The following is a 9279-nucleotide window of genomic DNA, read 5'->3' as shown; positions in this document are numbered from 1 at the left end:
TGGAAAAGACTCTGATGCTGGGAGAGATTGGGGGCAGGAGGAGAAGGGGACGACAGAGGATGAGATGGCTGGATGGCATCACCGACTCAGTGGACGTGAGTCTGAGTGAACTCCGGGAGTTGGTGATGGACAGGGAGGCCTGGCGTGCTGCGATTCATGGGGTCGCAGAGTCGGACACGACTGAGCGACTGAACTGAACTGATATACAGTTTACAATGTTCTCATCCAGACTGCTCAGATCTGTTAATCCTGTTCAGATTTATTAGTGTCATTTAAATACCTTATTAAGCACCACCGATCATGCATAAATTTCCACCGGTAGACGTTCCCCTTCTAACCGCTGACCTAAGGAAAGCAACCCCTTCCCCATAATTGGACGTGTAACAGTGGTAGTTGGGACTTGCCTGGTGGCTCAGACAGTAAAGGCAGTTTTCAGCATCTTTCAGTTCAGTGCTAAATATTTCAGGATTGAAAGAAAAATCCTCCATCATGTTTTTAGCAACTTCTCATTGAGAATCAGAGAGTTTTCATCAATAGATGACTAACACGATAAGCTAGGTAAGCTCCTATCTATTCCACCTTACCATTGACCTGACCTCCACGCGACCCAACTCAGATCACGAAAACTCTACCCCAGTTTCCTTATTTTACCAAAGCAGGAGTAAGACTGAAAGTCTTCTATTGCATGCAAACAGTCTAGTTTATTGACAAACATTGATGAGCTTCTTGTAGTCAAAAAGCTACTATATTTGCATAGTGGAGAAGAAAGTATGATGTGTGTATTAGTCACTCAGTCGTGTCTGACTCTTTTCGATCCCATGGACTGTAGCCCACCAGGCTCCTCTGTCCATGGGATTCTCCAGGCAAGAATACTGAAGTGGGTTTTCATCTCCTCCTCCAGGAGATCTTCCCAACCCAGGGATCGAACCTGGGTCTCCCACATTGCAAGCAGATTCTTTACCAAGCCACCCAATGCACCGTGTGGTATTCTCACTTCTTACCATGAAGTCCACTCACTTTTTAAAATAGGAGAGCCCTACCTGGTCTCCAGGCATGGTCGTAGGTTAGAGCTGCCATAACCAAGTATCACAAATGAGTAGCTGACACAAAAGAAGTGTACAATCTCACAGTTGTAGAGCCTAGACCTGAAATCAAGGTGTCAACAGAGGGCTTGTGGTTGCATTGAGATTTGGATGATATTAAAAAATGATTCAATAGACAAGGACCCAGAACAGCACAGTGCTGTCCTCCATGGACCCTGTAAGGGCCACACAGTCACACATAGGTCTGACACTCTAATGCAAGGTGAATGGTAAACCAGGTTGGAAGCCATGGCCCACATTGGGGCTTTCAACCTGAATCCAGGTCTGACACCCACTTCCGAGCCACTGGACCTCTCCATCACCCAGGGTAACCCTGCATGGGTCAGCTTGGGAGGGATCCCGACCCTCTTACCAAGGGAAGAGGTGGGGAAGCGTGTGTATCTCACGTGCCTGTTGGTAGGTACTGGCATTCATGCTTGGAGTTCTGGCTGAACGGACAGAATTTCTTCCTCTTGAGGAAGGTAGGAGGTTTTTTCTCCTCCTACAAAGAAGGGGACGGGTGGGCTTCCGAATGCATCCAAATGAATTTCTGACTGCATGGTACACCGATTACCTCCCATCATGCCCTGTGCCCAGCACCGCTCAGGACTTGATCCAGAGTCTGTGGTTGTTAACCAAGCTGGGGGCTGGCCCTAGAACTGAGCAAACACAACCGCCTGCGAGCTCAAACCCAGCAAAAATAACCTATGTCACCCGGGGTCTCACGCGTTGGAGTGGCAGCCATGGCTTGTATGCTAATGAAGCAGATAATAGTTACTGACCGCAGTGCTTCCCATGGCTGAGCATGAAAACACCAAAAGGGCGGTCAGCACTGTTTACCCTAATGCACTATTAAAAGAATACATTCTAGCTGAAGTTTCCTGATTGTGATCTCACAGGAAGGACCGCCAGTGCATGCTTTCCTCCTGAAGGGTCAAGTGCTGGAAGTGATGGAAAGCCACATCAGATGAGATCTTGCATATTTTGAGTTTCTTTCTTAATTGACTTATGTAAGATCGTAATGCTTTATTTACAAAGGGAGAATTACTGAGGAATCGGAGTATAAACATTTTGCTAGAGGCAAAAGTAAATCACTTTTTGGCATGGTATTTTAAATGTCTGCATCATGTCCTCCAGACAAATGAAATGTGAATGAGGAACCACCAATGGAATGAAGAGTTACCCTCTTCCTATTACAGGCTTCAAAGAGAGACCAGATGAGACTAGCAAACCTGAAGAATCCAACAGCTCGCCAGAAAAAGGAAACACAGAATGATCATATCTCTAGGAAAAGAAAGACAATTGTGTTGGCACAAGAATATGTGAGCCAGATTCACAGGGCCCGAGTCCACAGCCCAAATGGGCGACCAGGGATCAGTTTCCAAACTATCTGAGCATCAGTTTCTCCCCCTGTGAAATGAAGATAGTCATAGCACTGCAGCAGTTTCGGAATGCACCTCACAGCAAACCCACATCACAACGTAGGAGAGGTCTGCATAACACAGCTTAAAATCCAGAAGGTGTAAAAGAAAATGACAAGTTAACACCGTCAAGATAAAAAATGTCTATATGAATAAAACACCATAAACAAAATCAAAAGACAAAGGAGAAACTTGGAAAAACATTTGCATCTTATATAACGGAAAAAGAACTAATTTCCATAATAAATACAGTTCCCATAGTTTGATAATGAAAAGAAACAAAATTGAATTCTTTTTATTGGAGCATGGTTGCTGTACAATGTTGTGTCAATTTCTACTGAACAGCAAAGTGAATCAGCCACACATGTATGTGTACATATATACCCCCCTTCCTTGGATTTCCTTCCCATTTAGGTCATTACAGAGCTCTGAGTAGAGTTCCCTGTGCTGTATAGAAGGTTTTCATTAGTTATCTATTTTATCCACAGTACTGTATATGTGCCAGTCCCCATCTCGAAATTCATCCCGCACTCCCTTCCCCTCTTGGTGGCCATGTGTTTGTTCTCTACAGCTGTGTCTCTATTTCTAATTTGCAAATAAGCTCATCTATACCATTTTTCTAGGTTCCACATGTATGTGTTAATAGATATTTGTTTTTCTCTTTCTAACTTCCTTCACTCTGTTTGACAGTCTCCAAGTCCATCCACATCTGCACATGGCACACATTTAAAATTCAGTTTTAAAATGTGAAAGTGATATGATCATAGAAAAAGAATAACAAATGGCCTTTAAACATTTGAAAAGATGCTCAATCTCACTCTTTTTTTTAAAGCTACACTAAGACACTGTTTCTCCCATCGGGTAGGCAAAACTCTAACAGTTTAATGACACAGTATGTTGGTGAGGTTGTAGGGGAACTAGTGATTCATGCATTCTTGTTGGAAGTGAAAACTGATATGACCCCTATGGAGCACAGTTTGGCAGTAAGTATTAAAATTACAAGTGCGTAAATCATTTTTCTGACCAGTTCTGCTTCCAGGGATACACTTCATAAATAAGTTCTTAGGCATGCAAAATTATATGTAAATATTTTTAGCATTGTTTATAATTATATAAATGTTTGGTTAGAGAATAAGTTATGAATAATTAATATATGGCACACGCACACAGCTATAAAAATTTCTTTCACCTACTGATACAAAACCATCTCCAAGATATATCCAGTAGAAAAAAACAACATGTAACAGGTCGGTATGTACACTATGCTATAATTTATCTTTAAAAGAAGGAATTAATAGTAGTAGCTTACACATTGGGGTGGGGAATGGGAACTGAGATGATGGAGCCAAAAATAAGCAGAAAACATTTCAAGAATACATTTCCATATTTTTGGTGTTTGAATGATATAACTCTATTACTTATTCAAATATTAAATAGAAAATAATGCTGCTGCTGCTGCCCAGTCGCTCAGTTGTGTCTGACTCTTTGTGACCCCATGGACTGTAGCCCACCAGGCTCCTCTGTTCATGAGATTCTCCAGGCAAGAATACTGGAGTGGGTTGCCATTCCCATCTTCAGGGTATCTTCCCAACCCAGGGATCAAACCTGAACCTCTTAGGTCTCCCGCATTGGCAGGCGGGTTCTTTACCCCTAGCACCACCTAGGAAGCCCATCTGGTGCTCAACTAGTTTTCTCTGTGAACATAAAATGTAGATTGTGAGTGTGTCAGTCTCTCAGTCGTGTCCAACTCTGTGACCCCAGGGACTGTAGCCCACCAGGCTCCTCTGTCCAATATTTCCCATGTACTCGTTTGTTATATTATTTGTTTCCCATAAACTCAGATAAAGAACCCTATATAACTTCAGATTCAGAGAAAATTTTTAGACTTCTGAAACAATGTGACTATTTTGCTGTTTAGATAACAAATGCTTTTTAGAAATGTAGTTTGAACTATGCAGTTCAAGCCCTTTGTATGCATAGTTAAGTATCAGAAATCATGAAAGGTGATCATTTAACTTTGCTTAGATAACCAACGCATGTGAGCTCAGGTATGAGTAAGGGCTCTTCCTTTGAATTGGGCTTCCCTTGTGGCTCAGATGGTAAAGAATCCGCCTGCAATGCAGGAGACCTGGGTTCAATCCCTGGATTGGGAATATCCCTTGGAGAAGGGAATGGCAACACACTCCAGTATTCTTGCCTGAAAAACCCCATGGACTGAGGAGCCTGGTAGGCTACAGTCCAAAGGGTTACAAAAAGTCAGACATGACTGAGCAACCAATACTTTCTTCTTCCTTTGATTTAGCAGTTTCATTTTTCTTACCGTGAAATTTTAACATTAATGTCAAACTTGGTGTAACAATCATTTAGCATATCAGCAAGTTCAAGATGACAAAATTGCCCTTTTGGGGAAGACTATCAAATTTCAGTTAAAAGGGTTCCTAGGCCCAATTCCAACCTGTGTGTGGTAGAGGCTTCCCCACACCAACTAGCAAGTGTTGTAACATCAGTTGAGTGTCCTATGACTCAACTCAATTCTGACACTATTTACCTGGAGATAACCTAGATTCCATACTTTAAGGGAAAGTCCTACAAGACCCCTCCATCCCATGTCCTCTCCAAAGGCCACCCTTCCAGCACCTCCACATGGTCACCCACCTACAGGCTCTCTGAAGCCTCTCCTTTCCGGTTTTTATGAGGGTTCATTACACAGCCATGATTAATTATCAATAAATCATTAGCCATTGACAACTGATTTGATGTCCAGCCCTCTCTCTAATCTGGTGGTTCAAATGGTAAAGAATCTGCCTGTAATGCGGGAGACCCAGGTTCCATCCCTGGGTCAAGAAAATCCCCTGGAGAAAGGAATGGCTACCCACTCCAGTATTCTTGCCTGGCAAATTCCATGGACAGAAGAGCCTGGTGGGCTACAGTGTATGGGGTCCCAAAGAGTTGGACAAGAATGAGCACCTAACACTTTCTATTTTTCACATCCTCCTTCCAATCACCTGGCATGTTCTCCTCCCAACAAATCTCTATCCTTAGATGGGATCCAAAATTGACCTCATTAGCATAACAAAAGACACACTTACCTCTTCAACATTTGGGAAATTCCGAGGGTTTTAAGAGCTATAAGCCAGAAACTGTAGATGAAAACCAAATATGTAGAAAAATGTTATGTTGGTCATCTGAGTGTCCAAATATATTTCTCATAAATCACAATATCACACAATGAACTTCTTCTTAAGCCCAAGAAAAATGTAGGAAAAAAAGTAAGAAATTACATTTAATAAAATTAAATATATTGTAATATATTAATTTAATAATAAGCAAAAAATAACAACAAACTTAACATACTAATTCTAAACAGCATTAGCTCAACACATTCTCTGCACTTTCTAATTCTTCCTAAATTCTTTGCACACTTTTTTTTAACTATTTATCTGTTTTTATTTTGGGCTGTGCTAGCTTTTCTCTAGTTGAGCTGCTGGGGCGTCTCGCTGTGGCGCCTTCTCTTGCTGTAGAGCACCGGCTCTAGAGCGCGGGCTTCCGTAGCTGCAGCCCGTGGGCTCAGTATTTGGGGCTCCCTGGGTTCTAGCGCGCAGCCTCAATAGTCGTGGCGCACGGGCTTAGCCGCTCCAACGCATGTGGGATCTTGCCAGATCAGGGGTGGAACCCATGTCTCCTATAGGCTGATTCTTTATCACTAAGCCACCTGGGAAGCCCCCTTTACACATTTTTGATGCATCTACATAACTTAAGCAGTTTCCAAAGGACGTTTACTGGTGATCGAAAGCGTGCCCCCAAAGTTCCTCGCTCACGTATCCTAATGTTATGCGGTGTAGGTCACTTGAACTTTCTATTTCGATGTATATGATTCCAATTGAGTCTGTTACAATTAGGGAAGAGAAAGGAAAACAGGGAAGCTCTTTTGAAAGTTTGAAACTTTTCACAGGTGAAACAAGATGTGACTTAACTGCTGTAGGAAAGTGTTTTGAAGTCACCAGTTGGGACAATACTAAGGCTCTGAGTTACAACAGACCAATTCTCAGGACTCTTGTTTCTCTTCTTGTTTTTCCTTCTTGTTTATTCCTAAATTCAATGCACAGCAGCATGATCTAATTGGAAGAGAAAATAATGTGGATGAAAGTCTGATCCTAGCTACACTTACTACATGAATATCATCTTGAGCAAGTGCCTGAGCATCTTTGTATCTTTGGTTCTTCATCAGGATAATAAACAATTTTATTCTTCCATAGGCCTCTTTAAAAATCAGCTGCATTGAGGTTTAATTCACATATTGTAAACTGCATCCACTCAAAAATGTTCAATTTGATCAATTTTGCCTGATATATATACTCATGAAACCACCATCATCAAAATATGAAATAAATTGGTAATACTGGTATTGTCATATTTGTTCATTTTGTTTTACCAATTCTATTGAGTATGTAATAGTATCTCACTGTGGTTTTAATTTATATTTTCCATTGACTAACAGTGTTGAACATCTCTTTATTAGTTTACTGGCCATTTGTGAAGTACTCAATCTATGCCTATTTTTTTAAATGAGTGTTTAAGTACTAAGTTTTCAGCATACTTTATATATTTTATTGACAGATAGTCCATTTTAATACTTCTTTGTGCTTTTCATGTTCTGTTTAATAAATTTTTTCCTCTCCAAGTGTCACAAAGATCTTTTATTCTGTTATCTGCTAGTGGGGGCAGGAGGAGAAGGGGACAACAGAGGATGAGATGGCTGGATGGCATCACTGACTCGATGGACGTTGAGTCTGAGTGAACTCCGGGAGCTGGTGATGGACAGGGAGGCCTGGTGTGCTGCGATTCATGGGGTCACAAAGAGTCGGACACGACTGAGTGACTGAACTGGAACTGGAAGAGTCTGCATTTATAGATCTAAATGTAAAAATATAGATTTTGTTAATGCACTTAATTCTATGATCCATTATAAATTAATATCTGTGTATGCTGTGAGGAAAAAATCAATGTAATTTTTTTCCCATATGGAAAGACTACTTTTTAAAAAACTTTTGATGACTAATAATAAACTAGTTGGGGGGGTGGGGGTAGGGGGAACCACACTGCACGGATGTGAGAGTTGGACCATAAAGAAGGCTGAGAACCAAACAATTGATGCTTTCAAACTGTGGTGTTGTAGAAGACTCTTGAGAGTCCCTTGGACAGCAAGGAGTTCCAACCAGTCCATCTGAAAGGAAATGAGTCCTGAATATTCACTGGAAGGACTAATGCTGAAGCTGAAGCTCCAATACTTTGGCCACCTGATGTGAAAAGCCAACTTACTGTAAAGACTCTGATGCAGAGAAAGATTGAGAGCAAAAAGAGAAGGGAGTGACGGAGGATGAGATGGTTGGATAGCATCATTGACTCAATGGACATGAGTTTGAGCACACTCTGGGAGATAGTGAAGGACAGGGAAGGCTGGCGTGCTGCAGTCCATGGGGTCACAAAGAGTCAGACAAAGCCTTAGCCACTGGACAACAACACTGGCATCAGGACCTTGGTTTGTTGTGGAAAGCGCAGCTTCTCTGTACACAGGTGTGGAATCAAATCTCAGAGACAGAGTTCTGGGTGAAGCAGGAAAGGATAGCTTTATTGCTTTGCCAGGCAAAGTGGGCACAACGGGCTCATGCCCTCAAATCATGTGTCCCAACTTGGGGAAGATAGCAAGAAGTTTTATAGTAACTTTTCAAAGAGGGCATGGTCAGCTTGTGGACATTCTTCTGATGGGTTGGTGGTGAGGTAAGTAGGAGTCAGCATCATCAACTTTCAGATCCAACTGGTCTGGGGTCTACATGCTGGTGGGCAGCTTATCATCATTAACTTCTCCCATCTGGAGGGAGTTTCAGTATTTGCAAAACAGCTCAAAGATGTTGCATCTGCTGATGGAGAAATAGGACCTTGCCCCAAGCCTGCTCTTGGTTTCTCCCAGGTCTCACGTCCCCTCCCTTCATTAATTTACAACTGCATGTATCTGCCTCATCCCTGGGTTGTGAAGATCCCCTGGAGGAGAAAATGGCAGGTATCCTTGCCTGCAGAATCCCCATGGACAGAGTAGCCTGGTGGGCTACAGTCCATGGGATCACAAAGAGTTGGACATGGCCAACTGACTAACTCTTTCACTGAATCTGCTCACTGGAACTCAGGGAAGGTCATGGAGGCTGAATGAAGGCTGTTTCCTATAATCAAAGAAACGGGGGACACAGAAAGGCTCTGTGCCCAGGAGCCCCACAGTTTATCAAGTTTCCCCAACCAGGGATCAAACTCATGCCCCCCTGCAGTGGAAGCACAGAGTCCTAACCACTGAATCATTCTCATATGATTTCCCATAAGCCTACTGAATCAGTAAATTTAAATATTCCATTAAACTTGGGATTCCATGAACTTTTCTGTCGTTATTCCTTCAGATATTTTCCATCTCATTCTTTTTATCCTCTTCTTCTGGAACTTCAACTATCTATATGTTAGCCTTTTTGATATTGTCCCACACATCCCTGAGGGCTCTCTGGAATGTTTGTATTCTTTCTCCATCTCCCCTTCCTCCTCTTCTCTTCCTTCCTTCTCCTCCACTTCCTTGTCTTCTCTCTTGACAACAGGCCACTTTCTCCTGGTTCTTCTTGTCTTGAATAGTCTGGGATTATAACCCGGACATTGCGAATGCTTTGCAGTCAAGACTGAGTTCTGTTGTATTCATCCCAACGTTGTTGATACTTTGTCTTAACAGGCAGTTGACTTGATTC

The sequence above is a fragment of the Bison bison genome, unplaced genomic scaffold (genome assembly GCF_000754665.1).
Source record: "Bison bison bison isolate TAMUID 2011002044 unplaced genomic scaffold, Bison_UMD1.0 scf7180017864148, whole genome shotgun sequence".
NCBI classification, from domain to species: domain Eukaryota; kingdom Metazoa; phylum Chordata; class Mammalia; order Artiodactyla; family Bovidae; genus Bison; species Bison bison.
The sequence above is the reverse complement of the archived record's forward strand: the minus strand, read 5'-3'. Positions refer to the sequence as shown.